Source organism: Urocampus carinirostris, chromosome 11 (genome assembly GCF_059441175.1).
Source record: "Urocampus carinirostris isolate Australia breed hairy pipefish chromosome 11, RoL_Ucar_1.0, whole genome shotgun sequence".
Classification (NCBI taxonomy): Eukaryota; Metazoa; Chordata; class Actinopteri; order Syngnathiformes; family Syngnathidae; genus Urocampus; species Urocampus carinirostris.
In genome coordinates this window covers 22,809,087-22,836,350 of record NC_142359.1, presented here as the reverse complement: position 1 = coordinate 22,836,350, position 27,264 = coordinate 22,809,087, and the positions used below count along the sequence as shown (strand labels likewise).

The window sequence follows — 27,264 nt, the reverse complement described above, 5'->3', positions numbered from 1 at the left end:
GAACAACTACAATACCCATAAATCACAGCACTGCTGAAGTGCGGTCTTGTGTCTGATCTGAGTCTAAACATTTGCGAACTGCTAGACTCAACTAAAATAGTGATCACAGAGATGGCAATATTAACCGGCTTAAAGTAACAAAAAAATGAACACAGAACTAGTAACAATTAAACTAGAGCAAAAAAAAAAAAAGCATCACTTGCTAGTGGCGCTTGCTTTACGCGCGCTACCGTTTTAAGTTTTCTTGTCTCAAGTTCCAGTTGCAGTTTTACATTTTTAGAAGGGCAGTTGTTTCGAATTTTGGTCAAAAAAAAATACTCATATTGGCTCTTCTCCTGGAAGCGGCGACCCTCAGTCAACTTTCCTTTTTTATTTACAGTCCCCATGTCCATTTTGGGGACAGTGGCCAAAGGGCAACTGCCAGCATCCGGTGAAATGGTGAATTATTATTATATTATTAATATTATGATCGAGGCCACGGGCCGGGAAAAATTTTGGAGGTCATATCTTGCTCGCAGGCTGGACTCTAGGGTAAGCGGCCAGTGGACAAATGTTTTTTGGAAAAGTAAGAAATTTAATTTTGTTTTCGTTAGAGTGAATAGATTTCAGAACTGTACATAACCCTGACCTTTCAGGGAGTGCCAGAAGACAAGCATAAATTCGATTTAAACTCTTTGCTTTCTCAACATAATACCGCAGGAAGCCTACTTCCATTCGGAAAAGAACTTTTGATTTTGGACCTCATCCTCCATTTCCACAAATCGTTTTGCAGTACTCAATAAACCTCTTTTTGTTCTAATCTAGAAAGCTCTTTCTCAATTGTGTGTTTCCAAATGTAAAACCTGCCTTTGATTCCCCGGGTTGCCACATCGTATACAAACAGCTCCGGGGGTGCGGCTCCCAGGCATTTTTCAACAAACCACAGCCCCAACAACCTTGCCCGAAGAGAATGCCCAGCAACGGCGGGCCATTTTGTTTTTGAATAAAACCGGTTTAGACTATCGCTAGACAATTTTTGGAACACAACCCCCGCAAAGAACAAGGGATTATTGTAGATGCACTCCTCACCTAAACTTGATGCAGTCCAAGATAGTCTCCGCCTGACTTTGTTAACAACCACCTGGACTTGCTTTTGCTTTTTGCTTTTTTCATGTTGCACCACTGCAGTTGAGATTAAGATCTCAATTGCCACATGCACCCAAAGTTGAAAACACGACCATTGATTTTTTTTTTTTTCAGCTAATTTCTTCATGTCATTATATTTCAAAGGGCAGAATTGTTAAATCGGAAGGAAAGCCACAGGGCAAACACCAGAATTTGCACAAATTAGCTACTGCCTGTCAAAACCACTAAATAAGTGACTGTGGTTCGATTGACAACTTAGCTGTTTATATCAGTACTTCAAATCATTGCTAATTTTGGTTAGCTCATACTGTCCATGCAATGTTAGGCAATATGTTAAATTGGCATATTTTTGAAAATGTTCCTGGTAAAAAAAAAAACATACATTTTTGTAGTCCTGCTACATTATACATTAGCAATTAGCTGCCATTAAAGGTAATTTAAAAATAAGGTGCTGGTTGAAATCATCATTGCAACTCCTTTTATTGCACGTGTAGGTATGTGAAAAACAAATATAAGCATATAAACTTTTTCTTGATCTTTTCAGGGGTTTGAGTTAGCATTTGAACAGTATTTGAAACAGTCCTTTTCTTAATTTCACCATTTTCATCAGAGAATAAAAGGGAAATCACCAGCACACACGTAAAATCAATCTTCTACCATCCAGCCCCACCACCCTGCCACCATTCCAACAACCTAATGCGATTCGTGGCCGAAACACGGGGGGGTTAGTATGATATCGGCGCAGTGAAAAAAAAGGCTCTTTGAACTCAGTTGGTCCTCGTTCTAAATTTTACCCATGGGTTTTTCAGGTTTCTGAATGCACGCATTGATTCGAAAAACACTTTTCAACGTTCAAAAGTACTTTAACCCCAAAATTATATATTTTTGGAAGAGTGTTTAAATCTATTTTCGGATAATCGGTTCACTTATTAAATCTAAATTCTAAATTTCAGCACATGTAGCGCTACTGCACCTCCAACAAAAAGTTATCTAAAGCAGACATCGACATATTGAAGCGCGTCGTTGGTTTCTGTTCTGGTAGCACAGACTGAAACCTGACATTCCAGCGCTCTAAACATGTCGCAACAGAGCGTGTCCGTCTATCAGTTTGTTCGTCGGTCTGTCCGTCCGTGGCTGCAGAGCACTCTGTGAAAGCTCTGGCAAGGTTCCAGACGCTATTGAATAGCGCTGCACGTGCAACTGGGGCTGGCAACCCATGAAAGACTTGTTCATCCATGTTGCCTTCCCTCTCACTTCCTCCATTCTTCTTTCCCTTGCTTTCAAACTGCAGTTGACCGTTTTGAACCTCCGGACTGGTGTCTAGTGATTTTCATCCGGGGGTGATTCAAGTTCACGCCACTGTTAAAAAAAATGAATATTTAAAGGTACAGATGCTCCCCTACTTACGACCATTCGACTTAAGAAAAACGGTAGATACGAACCTTCTTTTTCGAGATGTCGAAAAATATCTGGACATTGCTGTAAGTTACATTTTGTATTGTGCAGCTTTTTCTGAGTACAGGACATTACTGTAGTGCTTCTTTCTGCTGCTACTGGAATGTGGCGCTGTGAGAGCTCAACTAGCATCCACCCCAAAGAAGAAATCCGGCTTCCTCTTCCCAAATCGTGTGTAAACATTCTATACTGTATCTTGAGCGAGCTAAGAACTTTGACATTTTTATTGTTTAATATCTTATGCGTCCATTCAATGGTTGGTGTAAAGTGTAAAAAAAGAGACGAGCCGTTTCATTTGAAATAAAAGTGGAATATGGAAGCTAGATGCGGTTGAGAAAACGGTCGAAACTCTTTTTTGGCCACTTTTTACCACAGAGGAGGAAGTCGCCTAACTCTCGAAGCTCATCTTTCAAAAGTAAGTTAAACATAGCTTGATTTATCTTTATAGAATAAATCATTTTATGAAATGTTTATTTTCTAGTACAAAACAATACAGGTTACTTATGCAAGCCTTAAACATACTTATATAAACCTTAAACATAGAAAATACAGCACTAAAGCAACTTACAAAAAAAAATTCAACTTACGAACAATCGCCCGGAACCTATCTCGTTAAGTAGGGCAGTGTCTATATACCAAACTTCTTAGAAATTCAAAATGTGTAGTTTTTTTTTTTTTTTGCATAAAATGTGTGTATGTATTATCAGTATATTCCAATTATTTTCCGAGATAATGCATTTTGGAGACAGTACGTCTTGTCTTTGTCATCTGAGCTGTGACATCATCGGAGGAACACCAGCCTCATAGCAGTGAGCAGACATATTTTTTATGTCCTTATTTGTCGAAGAAGTTACAATTGTTTTAATTGTTTGATTTTAGTATTTAGAATGATTTGAGGTCACCTCACATGTTGGATTATTGGGATTTGCCATTTTGGAATTATTGTGTTCAGCTCAGGAGGTAGAGCGCTCATCTTGGGATCAAGGGATCCTAGTTCGAATCCTGGCTCTTCCGGGTTACATGTCTAAGTGTCCTTGGGTAAGACACTGAACCCCTAACACCCCCAATAAGCAGGTTAGCGGCTTACATGGCTGCAAGGCCGCTATTGGGAAATGTGGAGCACATTGTAAAGCGCTTTGGGAAGTCATTGACTTGAAAAGCGCTATATAAATGCAGATCATTTCATTTCATTTCATAATAACATCACATCTCTATTGCAAACAAGCCGGAATGGTAAACTTTGAGACTTAAATCCCCTGGCATGGAATATTTTGCAACATATTTGCATAATTGTGGGGAAGGAACAGTACAAATTCTGTGTTTCTAAGTGAAAAAATGGTGAATACCTTAAAATAAAAAGGGGAAAATCATATAGTATATTCTGTTTTTGATATTGGACGCCTGCACAAAAGATTGGGTAGGATGCCAAGTCATTATTTTTACACTTATTATAAACTGTTAGTTTTCGGACTATTGTGAATTATTTACATCATTGTCACTTTCAGCCAATCACGTTGCTGGTCTTTTATGTCCACACCCTTTAGACACAAATTGGAATCTCTTATCTGTGGTTTGGCTTCCCTCCTTATTTTGAGAGTTTACTAAACCTTAAACTTATCACCAACTTATATGTATGTTTATCAGTCCTATCTTGAGTCCAAATATTCAACTAGCTCTTATAAAAATCATCGTTTATTGAGGGCAGTAAACGACGGACAAGAAGGTCTGTGAAGAAAGCATCTTGTGTGAACATTTTGCAAGTGACAAACACACAATCACAGCAGCACCAATGCACATTAGAAGGTGCCGACACGCTTTAATGCGAGTTGGCAGCCCGCGGGACACACGCAGATCACAGCAGTGAGTCAGTGGGATGAGAAAAGCATTTAGAAAAAAAAAAGGGAGGGGGGGTTGGTTATATTTTTGCTGAGACCGCACTTTTAACTTGTGAAATGTTAAAGAAAAATATTGGACTCGTGAGATTTCGGACTTCTAAGGACACAGGCCCAGGGTGATATATCATTTTGGGGGTGGTTGTTTGGATTATTTCGAAATGTGTAGAATTTTTTGTTTTTTCAAGCTAGAACAGCAGGGTTATGTCTGGGGGGCATCCAGGCTATTAGCACATTTGTGCTGAGGATACTTTTAGCATTGTGACTAGCGTCACATCACCGGCTACCAGTAGGTATTCAGTCGATGTGAGTGGCATAAATGCATAACTATTGGTAGCCCTTGGGTTATGCACCCACTCTGTTATGTAAGACTTACAATGTTGGTACACATTGCCTCCCTGCTTGGCTTTTGGCATTTAGCTTTTTGTCAATTAATGACTTGTAAAAAAAAATAAAAATAAACAAAAGTATGAAAAATATTAGCATTTACCAGATATAATGACTTATTGTGATATTTCTTTAGAAGATAGGATTGAAGTATTTATAAAATAAAATAAAAATTGGTTTGTTGGTGTCTTTATTGAAGGGACACTGTAATATTTGACTACTAGATGTCGCTGTATTGTGCTGCGCATCCAAAAACAAGTGTGACGAAGGACATGGAAGAATAATGAAGTCAAGTCATGTTTATTTGTATAGCCCTTAATCACAAGGAGTCTCAAAGGGCTGCACAGACCACAGATTATTGCAAACCACAGACTATTATTACACCATCCCCTGATCTAAAACCTACATGAGGGCAAGGAAAAACTCAAAAACCTCAACACGAAGCTTAGATCCAAACAGTTCCACTGAGGTTGCAGATCGAATCTCAGGGGGCAGAGCATTCCACAACATCGGGGCCCGAATGGAGACTTAAAGTGACCAAATCACACCATTTTTTTTTTTTTTTTTTTTTTTGCCCAGCCTTTCACAAGGTTGTTGATTTGTTGGGCTAGCCATAGCAGAAAGATAAGGGACGATTATGTCAGCTCCTTTTTGGTGTGAGCCTTGTTTTACATAAATACACATTTCTCAACCTATGAGTATCAAAAAAGAATAATACAGGTTTAGAATAGTTCATGTATTTTTGCTTATTACTCAAATCAATATTGTTTTGTTTTTAAATGAAAGATACATTTTGGGGACATTCTTTGTAAGATAAATAAATTGTAGGGCAACACGACAGCTGAGTGGTTAGCGTGTCCGCGGCACAGTTCTGAGGTCATGGGTTTAAATCCAACTACCAACCTTCCAGTAAGAAGTTTGCATGTTTTACCCGTGCTTGAGTAGGTTTCCTCCGGCAACTCCGGTTTCCTCCCACATTCCGAACAACATCCATGTCAAGTAAATTGGCCGGTCTAAAATGTCCCTAGGTATGAATGAGCGAGTGAATTGTATGTCTCTTTGTGCCCTGCGACTGGCTGGATACTACTTCAGGCTGCCCGAAGAAAGCTGGGATGGGCTCCAGAACCTCGCGACCCTAATAGGGAAGAATGGTGCAGATAATGGATCGAAATAAATTGTAGATTTTATGCGCAGAGCTTCTTTGGCTTGTGTGCAAGAATGGTGACCAACTACTAAACATGTTTGTCTTATTTTCTTATTTTGAGGCATGTGATTTTAAACTTAAAATTTTTGAAGGTGCTGTATGGAATTTGGAACTTGGTTGCTCACTGACAGTCTTCTGGCTCGTGTCATCATTGCAACCCGGTTCAAGCTCCTTATGATGCTTGTGCAAGGACGTGCATCGTGAATTTCCCTACGGGGATGAATAAAGTATCTATCTATCTATCTATCATTTCTTAGCTGCGCTTGAATAAATTATGTTTTTTTTTTAAATTAAATATTTTTGGAGGTTTGGTTTGACGTTTGGACTGTACTTGAAACAGGCCTTTTTTACTTTCACTCGACACGAACAAAAAACTGCGGTTACAAGCATAAGGTGACTTTCCAACCACCACCTCTCCCACCATTCCGCAGAATAAACAGCTCTGATAAATGATAGCAGACAGAGGCAGTGGGAAAAATATAGAAGGGCTCTATAAACGCAAATACAAATATTTTATCTTCAACATTTTAAGGACACCTCAATGAAAACTTTGCGTAAACAAATTTAAAAACACTTATTTGCCGAGTGCTGCAATTATCCACCGTCACCGCCTGTAGACCTTTCATAATCCATCCAAAATTCGACCAAAGTACACTCCTGTGAAATTTCCATTTCAGCTATAATTCAAAGTCAGACTTCTACAAAACTTGCAATGCCTCTAAAGTTCAACAAAAGCTCAGATTGATTGTTCATAATTAGCTGACATTTGAGGAGTTTCTGCAAGAACTCAGGAAAAAAATGCCCCCAAGACTTCAATTAACCCTTTCACCCGATCCACCGAAACACACACACATGCACAATCACATGCACAGACGCACGCACTTACACACATACATACACTTTGCTGAGCTTTGCCAAAACAAACAGTTGATGACGCTCATGGGAACCGTCTGTGCGGGAAAGTGAAAAATGACCCGAGCAAGACATGACAGGCAGAAAAAAAGAAAGCACGAGAAAGGGGGGAAAATAAGCTGTGGCAAAAGAAAAGCACACCATTTATGGAGGCAAGTGGGTGAGTTAGATTGAAAATATATCTCACTCACCTATTTGCTCTCAGGGCTGGACCAGCTTTGGCGACATGAAGCAACTTGCCCACCTCCTATCATACACACAAATACATTAACATGAGTTATATTGGGATCTCATCGACACCAGAAATGCTTGAAAACGATTTGTGTTAAGAAAGAGCACATGTAAAGGTCAAGGCCCGCGGGCCGGTGTTATGCCGAGAATTGTATCCCCGCCGAGAAGTGTATCCCATGTCGCGGGAGCGCGCACACGTCACTCCTGTTGCTACAACCCCTTTTACCTCGTTTTATCTCACTTTTACATCACTTTTCGGGTATGTAAGGGCGAACCCAGACCACTTCGTCTTGCATTTGTTGGGAATCTAATACAACTTAAACAATTTCTTCTTTGTATTTGTTGTGAACGTGATCGAACGGTAATGCACACCGTATATAAACCACTTTTGAGCAGGTAACGTGTTTATTTTGCCTTTTCCGACTCAAATCGCTCGTATTTAAACTGTTATGCACGCTACCATAAAGCTGATTATGCTGAAACGAAGTGTCAAACCAGGATAAGCGGTATAGCTAATGAGATGAGAACTGTCAAACCATCAACAGATAAACGGGAGACGAACGTGTTTGATTTCTTCTCGTAGTCAAACGAAGACGTAACACGTCGATAATTGTATTTTGTGTTTGACTTGAATAAACAGATCATCGTGTGCCTAATATTGTCACAGCAACGGTGTCCTTTTTTTCTAGTACAAATGATCCGACGTCAACCTAACAAATGTAAACAATGCTGGTGGGAGGGACCAGCCTGGCTGCAACAGCCTGGCTGCTGCCGAGAAATGCACCCCCCATCTATCTCTGGCTATGAAGGTCACAGGTCCATGAAATTCACCCTGATTACTCGTGGTGGGCCCATATCCTTACAGTGAAAAGCACATCTTGCTGGATGCAACTGAACCTGTTTAAGGGGGGGTGCGTTTTTGCCATATCAAATTGGTTATGTAATAACATGGATCTTGCTATTTTCATGGGTTGTGTATTTACTTTTAATTCCTAAAATACTAATCAAACTCTTTAGTTTGCAGAGAAGGTATTAAAAGGAGAAGATATCACCATCAAAACCACAAAAAGTGAAGTCAACAAGTTGAGACTAGATATAGCGACTTATCTACTTCAAGAATCAGGTGAGTGTCTTTTTTACAATATCCAAAAATGAAACTGTAGCTATTGTTCCAGGTCACTTTGTATGCTGAATGGTTTAAATCAGTGTGCTAGCTTTCTTACTCTTGACCCACAACCCATAGCCTTGGTATTTTCTCCAATGTTATGTATTTTCTCGCTGCTGTCATGCACTTTCCGGAAAACTTTTCAACATGTTACATAGTGTTTACTATGTTTGTGTACTGTAATGCTAAATGTAATTCACCCTGGTCATCCTGGAAGGGGGATTACCATTTGTGAGGTCCCTTCTCAAGGTTTCTCTTTTTCCTCACGCTGATGTTTTGAGTTGTGCCTTGCTCGCATGTTGGTTTAAGATCAGGTCATTGTGTCACTGTAATCCTGTGCAGTCCTTTCAGACATTTTTGTGATTAAGGGCTTCAGAAATAAATGTGACTTGACTGTTATTTGTTGTGTTATGTGTCAGCAAAGGTTTGGACCAAGGTGTGGACATTTCATTATTTTGTAGTCATTCTTGACCCTCCTTTGGAGTGCTTTGTTGACTACTTCCTGTTATTGTTATATCAGTCATCACTTTATATTCCAAAAGGCAAAACTTTAGCATACAGCTCTACAGTCTTACATGAAAAATGCTTTGTTGCACATATATACCTGAACTTTCCAAAATGTACCTGGAAACTGTCAATTAACATTCCAGGTCATCCAAGAAAAGCTCGATAAAGTATATCAGAGGATAGGCTGTTTGTATTATGGGTAACTTTATTTAATGACATAGATTTAATAATATATATATATATATATATATATATATATATATATATATATATGTGGGTGTGGCTCCCTAATCAATTAATAAAAGGGTTATCATTTGTTACTGTAGTTTTTATTACACTACAGGCAGCTGAAAAGTTCCTACACGACACTCGACAATATAAAAATGTATGTTTTTTGAGGAAAAGTTAAACTCTGTATGGATCTTTACTCTTTGTCTTTACAGATGATCTCAGCAACGTGTGTCACAGTTGTGGGTCTGAGAGGTCTGCTGACCTACAATGGGTAAATATGTCAACATCACTAAATACAGTCATGTGAATTAATAGCAGGACACCGATAACATGAATGTGGAAATTGAACAGATGAGTTGTAGAAATGACAAATTATACCAGCATGTCTATGTGGTCATTAAATCAATCAATCAACCCAACAAACAAGGTCAAACATGACACAGGGTGCAAAAAAAGGACTTGCCTATACACGGAAATAAGTAAACCTATTTTTTTTCAAAGATTAGCTGTGACATCTGCGATCGATGGTTTCACCACGAGTGTGTCCAAAAGCCTCCAGTGGAAGAAGGATACCTATGCCCTGCATGTTCACCGGACATTAAGTGTTGATGTTTTGTAGACAGTGACATCTGTTTTTCTCCGGATATAAGATCTGCAACCTCAGGGTTAAAATAGTTTTGTACTTATTACATTACATGTACAAATTTTGCATTTTATATTGTAGATATTTTTTTAATTGTTCTTAAGCCTACTTTTTTGATGTTGATTTTTTTTTTGCCTATTTATCTCGTCTTTTTCTTCTCTTTGAGGTCATTATTACATGTTTTACCCTGGAGTGCCATGTCCAATCTCGTTGCAGACCATGTTTCCCAACGTCTATTGATGTGTGGATATCTACCTTAAAGCGACATCTGATGCTTTTTTTTTCGTGTTCAAGTTTCTGTTTTGGTTCCTTCAGAAAAGAGTTTACATAGTTTATTCCTTCAAATAAACATTACTATTCTCACACTGCTTATTTCTTCCTTGTCTATTGCAGTCTTTTAACGAAGACAATCACGTTTTTTTCCTCGTATAAAATGTCCCCTTTAATTTAATAAAATAATTTAAGTAAAAATGATTGGACCATATGGTTATTAAAGATATACATGATTCTTCCCTGATTAATCAACATTATAATTCTTGCTTGATGGGTCTTATGCGACCAAAAACGCACCCCCCTTAAAATAGGTTCAGTTGCATCTAGCAAGCAGTGCTTTTCACTGTGAGGAAATGGGCCCACCACAAGTAATCAGGGTAAATTTCATGGACCTGTGACCTTCATAGCCAGAGATAGATGGGGAGTGCATTTCTCGGCAGGCAAAAACGCACCCCCCCTTAAAACAGGTTCAGTTGCATTTAGCGAGCTGTGCTTTTCACTGTGAGGATATGGGCCCACCACGAGTAATCAGGGTAAATTTCATGGACCTGTGACCTTCATAGCCAGAGATAGATGGGGGGTGCATTTCTCGGCAGCAGCCAGGCTGTTGCAGCCAGGCTGGTCCCTCCCACCAGCATTGTTTACATTTGTTAGGTTGACGTCGGATCATTTGTACTAGAAAAAAATGACACCGTTGCTGTGACAATATTAGGCACACGATGATCTGTTTATTCAAGTCAAACACAAAATACAATTATCGACGTGTTACGTCTTCGTTTGACTACGAGAAGAAATCAAACACGTTCGTCTCCCGTTTATCTGTTGATGGTTTGACAGTTCTCATCTCATTAGCTATACCGCTTATCCTGGTTTGACACTTCGTTTCAGCATAATCAGCTTTAAGGTAGCGTGCATAACAGTTTAAATACGAGCGATTTGAGTCGGAAAAGGCAAAATAAACACGTTACCTGCTCAAAAGTGGTTTATATACGGTGTGCATTACCGTTCGATCACGTTCACAACAAATACAAAGAAGAAATGGTTTAAGTTGTATTACATTCCCAACAAATGCAAGACGAAGTGGTCTGGGATATATGTTCGCCCTTACATACCCGAAAAGTGATGTAAAAGTGAGATAAAACGAGGTAAAAGTGGTTGTAGCAACAGGAGTGACGTGTGCGCGCTCCCGCGACAGGGTATACACTTCTCAGCGGGGATACAATTCTCGGCATAACACCGGGCCCTTAAGCTCGAATGCCTTTTCATGTGTCATCTGTACCCTCTACGCCTACGCCTCTACGAGTAAGATATCCGTTGCAAATGATAATTTGCGATTTTTAACCAGCGATACTTATCGACTGATCAATCATTGCACCATTGCACAATTATAGGCATTTAAGTGCATAAAAAGCCCAATGGTTATATGCGAATAAACACTGTAGCACTTACTCATTCTCAATTTCATGCGCTCTATCGTTTGGTGCTCCTTTTGTATTAATTAATCAATTTTTTTTTTTTTTTTTTAAAGACTTTTTTGGCGGGCACGCCTTGTAATCCATTGCACCTTATAGTGTGGAAAATATTCTCAATTCTTCCAAGAAAGAAATTCATGAAAACGTGAACTGCTGAAGTCTGTAACCACACCACCAGGCAAATGCTGTCCAAAAAAACAAACGTTTAATCTGTGAAGACACTAAATGAAATCAGCAACCTGCGGCCTTTTCTTACAAGCACAGCAGCGTGCCTGCGTTTTAAGTAAGCTTGGCGACACTTCTAACAACGAACGCCTCGGCCGTATCTCAAAGCACCATATGCTCGCTTGCAATTGCGCGCCACCCCAGACTCGAGTGCTTGTCCATATGCTACAACATCTTAGTGGCAACACACGCAGATGGCTTGACGCAAACGGCCGAAGTATTTTTTTTTTGTTTGAACAGCTTGCAGGAATCAAGCGAAACTTGCTATTGTGTTAGCTTAGTGCTAAAACAGCAGGGTTTCCTTTACATTGATGTTGATCCAGTTGTGATCTGAATTGTGGTCGAATGCAGTGTTGGGACGCATTACAAGGGACCACGTTTCTGCAACGCAATTACTTTTCTCGGTAACGAGTACTGAAACGCATTATAAATAAAATGATTGTATTTCTAACGTCATTACGACATGATGAGTTACGGTGTTATTCCATACTCATCAAATGTGTTTTTTTGAAGTCATGTCATGTCATGTTTATTTGAATAGCCCTGATCAGAAAAAGTCTCAAAGGTCTGCACAGATTACCATTAGAACCCCCCTGATCCTAAACCTACAAGAGGGCAAGGAAAAACTAAAAAATCTGCATGAGGAGAAAGGTACAAACCCTCGATTAGCCAGCAACATTCGAGGTTAGGCATGCTCTTAGTCACCTATTTCCCCAGTATCGTTAATGTCACTTCTGCCTGTCGATGCTGAGGTCCGGCCCATCTCTGTAGAGCGGGATGACGCTTTACACCGAAAAACAACAGTGACCAGATGATGAAGGTGCTGTTTTAAAGTCAGATCAGGAGGCTGTTTCATCTGTTTCATGTAGGGTGCAAACCCCTATCCCAAAATACAGCGCCGACAGGCTGTTTGCCCAAGACATACCACAGGAAGTGGTTCCCCTACCACCCTAGCGGTTAAGAGATCCGTGAACAACTGAATATATTTGAGGCAGCACAGTCTGAAGCGCTGAACTGCTCCTGATGAAGATATTCTCCGTTCACCAAAATTATAAAAAAATGTGCATATTTGGTTGTGTGTCACCAGTAGCGAATCAAGAAGATGCATAGGGAAGGGGGTGTGGCTTATACAGGAACAACAAACCAACCGGAAATCAATGGGGCAAAAGAGTACAGAATTTACAGTAAAAGTGTGCTGAATTTTGTTCTTTTCATTTGTAAAGATATTTTTGCATCATACAATGACTGGGGAGAAAAATAAAACGTGAGGAGACCTTTGAATGGTTTGAAGCCCAGAGACAAAATTGATATGGAGTGTCTCAGCTAAGTTTTCGCTTGCAACCTCTCAAGAGTGCACAAGCCAAGATATATGCAGGGTTCAGTGCTTCCACAGGTTGGTGTACACATTTTCTTATTTTTCTTTCATTATGTGGCTTTTTGAAAGAAGTCTTACGGTACGGCTTCTGTGCGAGTAAATATGGATATTTGTGACAAGATATTTACTTTCAGAGTAACCCACTATTATTTGGTGTCAGTAATATGGCGGATATATGAATGACCTTTTAAATGAAGTAACTAGTAACTGTTACCAATTACTGTTCTTCAGTAACGTGCCGACACTGGTCGCAGGCGTCAAAGACATTAAAACAAATATTTCGGCTAGTGCTTTCGCATTCCCAGTAAAGAGGCACTGAATAGCAGGATCCGAAAAGATGTCAAACTGAATATGAAGTATAGAGGTGCAGTGGGAGGAGGAGGTTGCATTGCATCTAACAATGTGTTCTCCATTAAATGACGAGATCATGGTGGAATTCCAAAGAGACAGCGGGGCTTTCCCTCAATGGAGGCGGCAGGAAGTTTGACATATAGCACAAAGACTTATTATTTTACTCATTATCATGATAATCATGTACAGATGCTTGCTTGGCTTGGACATTTAGCTCCAATTTGTGGTCCTCTTTGGTGTACTTGTTTCAGTTTTAAGTACTTTTTTTTAACATAAAAACACAATACCTTCTTCAATAGAGTTAGAGGTATATTACCAGCAAATATATTTGTACAACATTTTTCCAATATTTTGCAAACAATGTCGGAGTGACTAATCGGGAAGAATGAGAGATTTCCCGAAGGCCCGGCTCATGTCAAGGTTGAGTTTGGGCTGGCCGGATGAGAAAAATATATGTAACATGTATTTGTCCTTTGCACTATCTCACCTTACTTATGCATTCATGCTCTAGTCAGGTCAAGTCTAGTATATCCACATTCAGTGCATCTCCAACATCGTAGCAGATGAGGTGAGTTTTACCATCTCGGGGAATTCCCCCCTCCCCAATATTAACTTGGTTTGGCCCACCACTACTCTTTGCTGTAGTCATAAAATGAACATAGAACAGCGCAAATTATATGATTTAGGTTTGATAAAGGGCAGAAAGGTGCTAGATAGAGCCAATGGTGCCACCAGGGGGTGGCCAGGGGTTGCCACAAAACCCCCTCCTATAGATTTGTCAACCAGCCCACTGGCCACCCTGCTTTCCATTATATCATTCGATGTTTGCAACATCAGTTATGGGTTTTTAGTCAATTCAAGTCATATTTATTTGTATAGCCCTTTATCACAAAGAGTCTCAAACTCTACAGAGCACAACAACAACAAAATAACAAGTAAAATATAACATCAGCTATATAAAATGTTCTTCCAAAACTAAGTTAAACTTAACTTTATTTATCTTTATAGAGCATATTATTTTATGAAATGTTTATTTTTTTAGTATAAAACAATACAGGTTACTTACACAAGCTTTAAACATACTTATATAACCCTTAAACATATATTCCATACTAAATACCGTAAATTCCGGACTATAAGCCGCTACCTTTTCCCCAAATGTTCAGCCCTGCGGCTTATTCAGTGAAGCGGCTTATTTAAGTAATTTTTCTAACGAACACCAGCAGCACTCGAGTACAAAAGGTAAAATGTAGACCGGTGGAATTGTGCGCCGAGGTAAACTGCATCCTCTTGGAATATGATCGAATTGTCTGTATGACAGAGGATAGAAGTTCGTTTCAAATGCGAGGAAGACGCCTTTGAAAACGTCAATAATGAAGAGAAAGACGAGGACGGCTTAACGTGAATTTCATAATTGCGGCACAGCTTTTATTTAAGAGCTACGCTTTGAGCCCTGCGAGCGTGTTAGGAGTAGCGTGGTGGTACCTTTCACAGGCACGGTTTGGGATGAAAGTTATATTATTATTATTAAAGCTTTGAAAACTCTCTCGGTGTACCGTCTTTCTTCGTAAATATGTGTAACCATGTATAATATGTATTTGCAACTGTATACTTTTGTCATGTATTTATTTGTATTTATTTTGGACACTTGTTCTGATAAGTCTTGCACTGACCAATTAAAAAGAAGGGGCGCAACAGACGCGGGGTATTATGGGAAGTAGAGACCAGTAAAGGAGAGTGTTTGTGGACACCGCAGACAAAGGTGCATATATATTTTTCCCACCTTTACCTTTGGAAATATACACTTTTTTTTCCTTGGATTACTTTCAACGGGTACCTGGACTTTGCAGGTCTGCATCAAATGATAACAACCGGTATCATTTCACATTCAATCAATCGATAATGAGAGTCTAGATGTGTCGGCATGCGACAGTCGGGTCAGTACCTTGATTCAGCCCCTCCGCTGAAAACATGCGTTTTAATCCAGTGGCTCATGGGCATAATATGATATGTCTGATAATTAGCAAGCAATAGAGAAGCATCAAATCTATACAAATTCTCACCATTGAAACTGTTCAGTTAAAAAGGAATTCTGTTCTCAATGTGGGTACATGCGGCTAATATACCGGTGCGGCTTGTGTATGTAATAAATCCGTTTTCCCCCCGGAATGTGGGGGGGTGCGGCTTATAATCAGGTGCGCCTTATAGTCCGGAATTCACGGTATAGCACTGAAGCAACTTACAAACAAATTCAACGTTCGAACGATCATCTTGTTCATAAGTAAGGTAGCGTCTGTACTATACAATGTACTATACAATCTAATGTCAGCCACCATTAATCACAAGATAGAAAGAAATGCAATGGCAAAGCAATACTACCATAGACCGTTGTTGTCATTTTTAAGCTAACTTGGTGGGAAACATGGAAACAATTCCAAAATTTTGCAAGCACTTAATCCCCAATTTCAAACACTTTTCAGCCCTTAAAAACAACATAAAATTGAAACATTTTCAAGGATTTCAAGCACCCGCAAATTATATCAAACCAATGCAGCCCGTGACTAGGAGTTTAGAGACCACTGCTTAAAAGTGTCAAAAAATGCCTTCTCTGTGTTTATTTGTGTAAAAAAATGGCCTTTGAGTCATTTGAGGAAGTCTTTTTGGAAGGCAGACATAATTTGAAAAGGTCACTTGGGTCCCGCCTGTCAAGTTGCCTCCTTCCAGTTCTGCTTTTTGGTATTTTCTATTCTAAGTAATGAGTTTACCTTCCCAAATCTCAGCCTGTTATCAAGGTCGAGTATGATACGCGCGCTCCGTCCCACCGAGCTGTCATTCATCACAACTCACCCTCTATTGGAATTCACTTTTAGCATACAAATACACTCGAACACTACATACACGCAATACGGCAGAATGACAAACGGCTGGCAGTGAGCAATCAGGAGGAGTCTATTTTCATAATGAAGTTCAGGAGGTGAAATAAAGTCCAATCTCATTCCTATTAAAGCTTCCTGCTGTTGTGTGCTGCACTCCAAGAATTTCAAATTCCTCTTCAGAGTCGCAGCAAAACAAATCGACAGTTCATTCATCATGCCGAGTGGCAGGAACTCAAGATTTGCTGGCTGGGAGTCTGTAAAATGTCAATCTAGTGGCGCTAGTTTGTGTCCAAGGTGATCATTTACTTTTAAATTGACTCTCTTTTTTTCAAAATTCAACCATGCAATAAATCTATCCTAGTTTTTGTATTTGTGCATATTAAATCACAGTTTAATGCAGTGTTTCTTAAGTTTTTTTGAACCAAGGCGTACTTGCGTCCATTTACAAAATAACGACGTAAACGGTCAGCCGAAAATGTTTGAAAATTGATTGTCCATTTTTGAAGGTTCACATTATCATGTTGTTTAAATTGACAGTATAATGCTTTATACAATTTCTGGTCACCGTACCTCAGGAGTTCAAACAGGTTACCTAATTTTTATTTAATTTTGAATTTATTATATTTGTATTTTTTTTCGTGAAAAACAAAACAATTAAAACTTAAAATGAGCAATAATGACCTGCCAGTGAACATTTTTATACTACGTTCTACATTTTTTGATAAAATAAAAACTAATTGAGATCAGTAAAGTTATTGGAAGATTGGAAGATTTCACTCAATTTGATTCAGCTTTGTTTGTAGTGTGTATCTCTTAACCACTAAGGTCGTAGGGGGACCATTTCTTGTGGTGTGTCTTAGACATCCACAGCCTGGTAGTACCCATCACTCCCCAGGCCAACAATGTTTTCCATACTGTACTAACTTATTATCAGATTAGTATAGTTATTCTATGTAAGGTATTAGAGGTTAGATCGGGCCTAAAAAAATCCAGCCTGACACAACCCGGCCTGAGGGTATAGAAGCCAGAACCAGCTCAAGCCCAACCAATTAACTTGATTTGACGGACCGGGCCCAGAATAAACCCAAAGGTTTACTTCGGCACCACAATTTCTTCAGCGCGTAAGCACATGCGGTGCCAAAGTGTGTTACTCAAGCAGGAATACTGTCACTTCAGAATAACATCGCTCGAAAAGAAGTAAAGAGTAGTTATCCAAATAATTACTTGAGTAAAAAGGATCTTCCACAGATAAAAAAGCCCGGCGACTTAATGATTGATGTTTTATGCCAGAAACCGGCCCGAACTTTGGGCCTGGTTCCAATCCGAAAATCTTACATATAATTAAAAGTCCATTTGAATAAAATAAATACTTAGTCATCAAACATCTGTAATAAAGTTATAAAATAGATAATTAAATTAAATTAACATTCAGTCACCGGAGCTTGTTCAAGTTCCAACTATGAGTATGTTACTAACATTAAAAAGTTGCATACACTTCCCTCCTCTTAACTTTCTGATTTGATTGTGCCCCATCTTTCTGCTCAGAGCTGCTGTTCGGAAAATGTCAGTACAGACGCTGCCTGACTTCCGGACGATTGTTCGTAAGTTGTATTTGTTCGTAAGTTGCTTTAGTGCTATATTTTGTATGTTTAAGGTTTATATAAGTATGTTTAAGGATTGTATAATTAACTTGTATTGTTTTGTAAAAAAAAATAAACATTTCATAAAATAATATCCTTTATAAAGATAAAGTTTAACTTACTTTTGGAAGATGAGCTTCAAGAGGTCCTCTTCCGTGGAAAAAAGTGGCCGGAAAAAACGATCCAACCATTTTCTCAACCGCATCAAGCTTTCTTATTCCACTTTCGTTTCAAAAGAAACGGCTTCCCTCTTATTTACACTTAACACCAACCATAATAATGGATGCACCAGATATTAAACAATAAAAATGTCAAAGTTCTTAGCGCGCTGGAGATAGTATAGACATAGACAGTAAAGGATATTTACACACGAACTAGGAAGAGGAAGCAGATTTTTTTACTCCCGGGTGGATGCTGGGGGACCTCTCACAGCGCTACACGCTGGTAGCTGCAGAAAGAACCACTACAGTAATGTCCTGTACTCGGAAAAAGGTGCACACAGTACAATATCAAACTTGCAGCACTGTCCAGATATTTTTGACATCACGAAAAAAATGTCTTATCTACCGTTTATCACAAGTCGAACGGTCATAAGTAGGGGAGCGTCTGTATTAGTGATTCCAAGAGCAAAGAATAAAACTGCAGGTTCAAGAGTGTTTTCCATTTGGGCCTAGGTGTTGTAGTATACTGTGTCCTCTGAGATAAGAGCTACAACCTCAGTAGAGGTATTCAAATCTAAACTTAAGACTCATTTATATTCTTTAGTTTATGAGTGATGTTGACATCATAATCTTGTCTTGTTTTGTCCATAAGGCCGAAGGATGAGCCTGGATGCGAGCTATACAAATAAATGGGACTTGACAAAAACACGACTGGTTGCTTTACTTGGGAGAACTCTCGTTTATGCCAACCGAGACCGTCTTCCCTTATCCTTTATTTCAATGGTTTATGATATCGATTCTCATCTAGTTTACCTGCCTAATGCCTTTTGCATAACCCCAATTACAATTACAAAGAAGCTTCCAAATGCATCTTTATTTCACGCTTAGATGTAGTTAGTGTTTTAGTGCTGAGAAAAGGAAATTGGGAAAGTTTGAACACGATTAATGGGAAAAAATGGACTAATAAAGCATTGCTTTTTTAGTGTTATGTGTTGAAAAAATCTATAATTACAAAAAGGAAACACTAAAGTCCATAAAATGTGTAAAAAGCCAACTACTTCTCTAGAAAGCAGCAATTCGTATACAGTGCTACAATTAATTTGCATAGCTAATCATGGGTTCGATTACCGTAAGTTCAGGTTTAGCCACTGATAGGTTACTTTCCACTTTCTGATATGAAGCCCAAAATGTCGGGAAAAAGTAGACGCTGGTCGGGACATGAAATGCATTTCCTTCGATGTAGCACTTAGTCACACAAATAAATCCCACTCCGACGCCAGGCTGACAGTGAGTAAACAACTTTGCTTCCAATGACAACGGTCACCCCCAGGTTCCACTTCCTCTCATAGGTTTGTCCTTTCTCTTATTTTTTTTGTTGTTCCCACGCGGATGACGACGCCAGCGTCAGCCCGAAATAATCCCCAAATCCTGCCGAAAGCTCTTCTTGGTCTAACAATGCCGGTTTTCATAAAAGCCTCGACACAGACAAAAAATGTTTGCTTTTAAAAGGGCTGTTTGCTATGAATGTGTTATAACTGGATGTGTTTAGGATGTGGGTCTTACTCCCAGTTTCTTATTTTTTTAAACTATTCTGACAGTTTGAAACTTCAGCAAAAATTAACCAGCTTGGGAATGCTGTAAAAATGGCAATTTTTTCTCCTGGCTGACAAGGAACACATTTGCAATTAGAGACAGCATGCTGTGCTTGCATGTGTGGGTGTGCGGACATCAGATTGTCAGAAGAGTGAGAGAGAGAATAGGAGGGAGAGAAAACCCAGGGGGTTGATGAGATTGCTCAATTAGAACCAGACCATTCAAATTCTGAAGTTTGTGTGTTTTTTCACACATACACACAAGCACTTGTGCACACACTCAAGGGGCCTAAGCATGTTTGGAGTACACCGTCCTTGAAAACTGTACATTTGAAGGAGAATGATTGGCAGCTTACAGATGATGCAAATCAGATGAAGCTTATTGCCGGTTATTTCACACTGAACATGCGCTCACACGTTAAATGCACCACTACTGAAATATATCCCTCAATTTTCCAGATCAAATCTGTCGCATTCCAGTGAACTTCAATTTGATTTGTTTGGTCTTTATAGATACGGTTTTACATAGGCTAGACTCTCAACTTTACTCCAAGTGAAACCAGAAACGGGAACATCTAAAAAGATTATAAGAGGGAAGTTTAGCCATAGCCACAGCAGTCTCCATTCGTGACTAAAACACACAAAAAAGTAAATTTCAGACTATAAGCCACAACTTTTGTCACACAAAGTCAACCCTTCCACTTAAACAGAGATACGGCTAATGTATGCATTATGTATGCATTATTCTTCCAAACGTCCGCCAGGGGCGCTGGGGCAGAAGAGTGAGACAAGTCGTGTCAAGACAGACGAATGTTACAACCACCGATCAACACCATAGAAGAAGTTGAACGTACGGTAACAAGTCAAGTCATGTTTATTTGTATATCCCTTAATCACAAGGAGTCTCAAAAGGCTGTACAGTCAATACAAAGAAATAATTAACAGTAACTATAGGTAATAACAGAACGTCTGGTTGACAGCTTCTTTAGGTCAACATTCATAAGCAATTATATATAAATATATTTTAAGCCTAGATTCAAACACTAAGGTTGCAGCTCGAATCTCAGAGGGAAGAGAATTCCACAGCACCCTGGCAAAATTTGAGAACGCTCTCAAACCTGCAGATTTTTCTTGGCTCTTGGCATCACTATTAAACCAGCATTTGGGGAATCAAATTCTCGTAAGATAAATACAAATTTCCCGAAAGATGAGTGTTTAAAAAGATGCAGGCTTTGTTTACAGTTTAGGAATCCCTTTACCACCTGGGTTATTGGGGTATCACTCGCAGGCAAGTACATCCCAGCTGCACCAATCACTCTACAAGGAGGTTTTTTTTTGGGTATAGGGTTTCTCCTCTACATGGAAAAGATACTACTGGTTTGTAACCAGTAGCAAAAGAAGCCTCCTGATCGGACTCAGATACAGCACCTTCATCATCTGGTCGCTGTTGTTTTTCAGTGTAAAGCATCATCCGCTTTTCAGAGATGAGCCAGATCATGGCATTGACGGGCAACTGCGTGTCAGAATACTGATAGTAGATCATGAATCACTGGGGAAAAACTACTGTATTTGGTTCGCATAAACGGATCCTCATCATGCAAAATGAAAAAAAGCATATGACGCCACTTTCAAGTTAAAAGCAATTGAGCTGTCCCTAAAAAGAAGGAAACAGGGCTCCTTATTGTAAACTTTACAATGATGAATTGATTGTGAGACACTAGAAACAGCAGCAGGAAAAACTGTAGTAATGTAAAAAAATATTTTAAAAAGTTTAGCCCTATGCTTTTGCTGTTCTGCTACTGTGAGTTTTTGATGTTACTTGTGTTGTTGCGTCTTGGTGCGTTTTACCAGTTTGTTTATTACCCAGTCTTGTTAGCGCTGTATTACTTGTGTTGCTGCTGTTTTTCACTGTGTGACAGTTTTTGTGTTGCGGTCCCTTTTCCCTGTCTGTGTGTTTCATTTAAAAATACTTTCTGTTTACAGTCTTTCCTTGTAAATGTGTCATGTTTAAACATGGGCAAACACAGCATATAGTCAAGTGCTAGTTATGTATGTATTAAATGTTTTTTCTTTTACATTGTATTAGGTGCACCTTATAGTCAGGGAGCGGCACTAGTTCGGAAATGACTGTATACAGAATGACTGATGGCATCGTCACAATCTGGACTTTGAACTCTGTGACAGTGGGGTTTTTTTTCAGCCATTACCAGCGTTCACCGCCATTGGTTCCCGTGGGCACCAGGTAGCTCCGTAAGACCACCAGAGTATAACGCAGACCTGTTCAGAAAATAGTTCACTAACAATGTTTCATTGTGAATTTTTGTTAAATTTGATTTCTAATACACTGTAGAAATCATCAATGTATTTAAATACCTAGAGTCTTTAAATATTTTTGAAATTAGCCCATCAATCAGTGTCTTAATACAAAGGAAATGTTTCCCTTCTAATAGTTACAACTTGCTTTTAGCATCATAATAACATCGTACCAACATAATAATAAGATGGTAAATTATTTTCGAAAATCATAAACTGTATCTCTTTTCGCTAATAAGTAAAAATAAAAAAAATCAGTCAGCTTCAAAAATATTTTGAACCTATGGCCTATACAAAACATACAAAGAATGTGAGGAAGCAGACAACAAACGGGACTCTGCAAGTTGTGTCACAACTAAAACCCACACACAAAGCAGTTTTTCCCTTCCCTAATAACAAGGGTGTTCAAACTTTCGGCATGTAAGCTACTTACAAAATAAACTGACCCAAGCAAATGATCTACCGACAGCAAACATGCAAAATTGTAATTCATTTCAAATATGTCAATAACTACAACCAATTTTTACAAACATTAAAGCCATATTTTGTTATGTTGTTTGTACTGAAAAAGCCACGGCCTTTTTTTTTTACGGATATGATTTTTTGTTCTCACTTTCGGTTTAACGTAGTTAGTATATACTGAATTTTGAACTTTGTTACTCTCTGCCACCATATCCTGGCTTTTTGGGGTTTGGTTGCCGTTTGGATTTAACCAAAAGAGGCCGAGTCTTACTTTCACCATTTTCACGCTACACTGACAAATAGAAATTAAATAAAAACCTGCAGGGACGTTTATGACGTCACTCTCCAGAACTCCTCTAGCCCCAATTCTTCAAACCTAATGTTCTCCGCCCCTAACAGGCTTAATGAAAGTAAGATAAAAGCAGACAGGCACAGTGGACCATAAAGCAGAAGGGCTCTTTGAACTCAGTTGTGTGTTGTTAACACATACTTTTAACTAGTTTTTCCCCTACTACAATAAGAAAATTATAATTGAAGTTGAAGCTGGCAGTGGAACATTTTTTTCCGAATACTTCAACTTGATTTACTTTTAAAATGGAAAAAAATAGAATAGTCATATTTGCCACAAAAAAAATGCAGTGAACATTGTTTGCAACGAGATTAGACATGACACTCCAGGATAAACAAGATAAATACTGAAAAAAAAAGAAAAATGAGACAGGCAAATTATATATAATATATATATATATTCTCCTCGTGCTTGCGTGGGTTTCCTCCCACATTCCAAAAACATGCATTTCAGGTGAATTGGCCGGTCCAAATTGTCCCTAGGTGTGAATGAGCGAATGAGTTGTCTGTCCCCGTGTGCCCTGCGATTGGCTGGCAACCAGTTCAGGGTGTCCCCTGCCCACTGCCCGAAGATGGCTGGGATGGGCTCCAGCCCCCCCGCGACCCTAATGAGGATAAGCGGTACGGCTAATGAGATGAGAGATTATATATATATATATATATATATATACTGGACTGTCTCAGAAAATTAGAATATTGTGATAAAGTTCTTTATTTTCAGTAATGCAATTAAAAAAACAAAAATGTCATACATTCTGGATTCATTACACATCAACTGAACTATTTCAAGCCTTTTATTATTCTAATATTGCTGAATTTGGCTTACAGCTTAAGAGAACTCAAAAATCCTATCTCAAAATATTAGAATATCATGAAAAAGTATACATGTAGGCTATTCAACTAATCACCTGAATCATCTAATTAACTCGAAACACCTTGCGAGGGTTTCCTGAGCCTTAAAAACACTCAGCTTGGTTCAGTAAACTAAATCACAAGTATGGGGAAGACTGCTGATCTGACTGCTGTCCAGAGGACCATCATTGATACCTTCCATCAGGAGGGTAAGACACAAAAAGAAATTTCTCAAAGAGCAGGCTGTTCACAGAGTGCAGTTTCAAAGCATATCCACAAAAAGTCTGTTGGAAGGGAAAAATGTGGCCGGAAACGCTGCACAACCAAGAGAGATGACCGCAGCCTTAACAAAATTGTGAAGAAGAGCCGCTTCCAGAATTTGGGGGAGCTTCAAAGACAGTGGGCTAAAGCTGGAGTCCAGGTATCAAAAGCCACAGTTCACATACGTGTCCGGGAAATGGGCTACAATAGCCGTATTCCCATGGTCAAGCCACTTCTGAACTCAAGACAACGGAAGAAGCGTCTGACTTGGGCTATGGAGAAGAAGCACTGGACAGGTGCAGAGTGGTCCAAAGTCCTCTTTTCAGACGAAAGCAAGTTTTGCATTTCATTTGGAAGTCAAGGCGCCACAGTCTGGAGAAAGGCTGGAGAGGAGCAAAATCCAAGTTGCTTGAAATCCAGTGTGAAGTTCCCACAGTCAGCAATGGTTTGGGGAGCCATGTCAGCTGCTGGTGTTGGTCCACTGTGTTTCATCAACTCCAGAGCAAATGCAACTGTGTACCAAGAGATTTTAGAGCACTACATGCTTCCATCTGCTGAAAAGCTCTATGGAGATGAGGATTTCATTTTCCAGCATGATCTGGCACCTGCCCACAGTGCCAAAACCACCAGTAACTGGTGCACTGACCATGGCATCACTGTCCTTGATTGGCCTGCTAATTCCCCTGACCTGAACCCCATCGAGAATTTGTGGGGTATAGTTAAGAAGATGAAAGACACCAGACCTACAAATGCAAATGAGCTGAAGGCCGCTATCGAAGCATCCTGGGCATCAATAACACCTCAGCAATGCCACAGGCTGATTGCCTCCATGCCACGCCGGATTGATGCAGTAATCCGTGCAAAAGGATTCCCAACCAAGTACTGAGTGCATCAATGGACATTTTCAAATGTTTGATTTAGTTTTGCTGTAATAAAATTATTTTTTTACTTGGTCTGAGGAAGTATTCTAATATTTTGAGATAGGATTTTTGAGTTTTTTTCAGCTGTAAGCCAAAATCAGCAATATTCAAATAATAAAAGGCTTGAAATAGTTCAGTTGATGTGTAATGAATCCAGAATGTATGACATTTTTGTTTTTTTAATTGCATTACAGAAAATAAAGAACTTTATCACAATATTCTAATTTTCTGAGACAGTCCAGTATATATATATATATATAAGGAAGTGCTTGGAGACTGGCCTTAATTGTCAGTTCAAAGAATAAATTGATTTCAACAATAGTGCAATGTTAACTAGTGCATCATAACAATAGTGCAATGAAAAGAAGTACAATTCCATTTAGCAATAAACCCATTTTTCAATGCAACTGGCTTCTATATTTTCTTAGATCTATATTTGTCACAGTCTTAAGCACCTGTTTAGGGAGGTGATGGCCCTGGGGAAGAACCTAGATAAGAAAAATAATGTGTAAATTGAAATTGGACAAATTTCCCTTGGCACAACAGCAAAGTCTCAGGCACCTTATCGGAGAAACCCCAATGCAAACCACCTAAACCAGAATCATGTAATAGTGCAAAATAACATGTGGGATATACCATCAAGTTATATTTATGTTTTAAAAATTGAGTACCATTTATCAAACCAAGCTCTTAAAAATTTCATAATCCAGCAGACTTTCAAATAGTTGATTATTAAATTAACAAATTATTCAAAAGGCTTATTTACAATCAGTCTTGTAATTTAACACTAATTAAGTGTTTGTACTGCACTCTGTTCTTGTTATATCAAAACAGCTTTTTCTTCATCTTGCCAGGCCTTAGTTGAAGGGGTAGAGTTTTTTTTTTGGACAAAAAACAAAACGTAGAAACCGTAATAACCACCCACTTTTTTGACAACCTAAAATCCCAACAGACATCCAATCAACAGAGTCAAAGGTCCCAACAAAACTTCCACCGTTCTAACAGGCAAACATGACCTTCGGACGTTTGCAGGAAAACCAAATATTGAAGAGTCTGTCTCTGTCCCCCCCACCCAATCCGGCCACACCACCCCCTAAAGCGCACAGCAAATACACACTAAAACCATCAATGCTCACAGATACATTTAGTAGCAATTCTAGTAGTATTGCAAAGCCATGCTAGTGATCAAGTTAACTTGTGGTGTTAATCAAATGGCAGGCCGTGAGTTAACACTCAGGCTTTCAGTTTTGACCTTTAGTGATGTATCGTTCGCGAAGGAACTGGCTCCAATAAACAACAGACGCTTTTATTTTCTTGTGATTGGTCAATACGCAAGAAGTTTTCTTTTCAGGGATTCTGTGATGTTGACTTTAAATTTGTGGAGTATAAAAAAGTTCACATTTTTCTGTATTTTATCTTTTTTTCGTACATCTGTAAATATGATAATTTATGTTTCCTGTGCTTTTCAGGGATAATGTCTTTTACATCATAAAAGTAACGTTTTTTTTTGTCGTACAGTATTTCTTAGTAATTTGTAGTTGCACTGAAGTCAATGTTTTAATTAAGATTTTGTTGTGTATTTTTCAGAGATTAAATTTCTTGACATTAAAGTTGCTTAGTTAAAAAAGTTTAAATGAGTTTAAGTTTAACCATAGAATGAAAAAATTTTTTTTAATTTATTAGAATACAATTTAGACTTTGTGATGTTACGGAAACACTTGAACAATTTTGAAAAACGGACATGAAGACACAATGAGGCACGTTTTCAGGGATCTCAGTTCAGTCTAATTACTTTCAGGTTGTCACAGACGCAACGTACACCTCAGGCATGGACATCCACAGATCAAACAATCATCACTTTTCATGAAAGACTTTGGCTTTCCAGAGGGCGCTCCCTTTGCCAACTCAAAATCTTTTTGGATAGACCAACAGCTTTTACGAACACTGATGTTATGCCTCGCGGCCTGCAGAAGTATTTGTGAAGGCTTTCGGGTAGATTACTGACCCTGACAACAAGTTATAGCTGAAATCTGATTGGTTATTGGCTTAAATGTGAAAGCAAACATCAGGAAGCAGTGCAGCCAGAAGGAAAGCAATGAAAGGAAGCAGACAGACAATTTGGAATTATTAAATTCAGGGACAACGCGGTGGGGCCAAATTTGTCTCGCGGTGTGATTATAATTGGCCCGCGAGATCATATCAAATGTGCATTAGAGCTGGCCCGTGGTATATACTATGCCGCTAATACTGCAAATCCCTAGTATTTTGAGAAGAAAATATGCCAGGTATCTGGCTTGGACCAATGTGCAGAGTAAATTAGAACTTAGCAAACTAAGCTTGAATATATCTGTTTCTTATGCACTTTTTCTACTGCAAGGCATGGTCTGTCAA

At 38.9% G+C, this 27,264-nt stretch overlaps 1 protein-coding gene across 2 annotated transcripts in view; it reads right to left on the bottom strand.

Annotated features, from left to right (window-relative positions):
• LOC148356819 (plexin-B2-like) overlaps positions 1-27,264 on the bottom strand; it is a 95,984-nt gene that overhangs the window by 61,930 nt on the left and 6,790 nt on the right. Inside the window, exon 2 of one of the 2 annotated variants that reach the window (XM_088346862.1) lies at positions 7,167-7,222. The exons of the other annotated variant lie outside the window; for it this stretch is intronic. The gene's annotated coding sequence lies outside the window, so the exon portion shown is untranslated. The remainder of the gene's footprint in view (positions 1-7,166; positions 7,223-27,264) is intronic. 2 annotated transcript variants of the gene reach the window in all.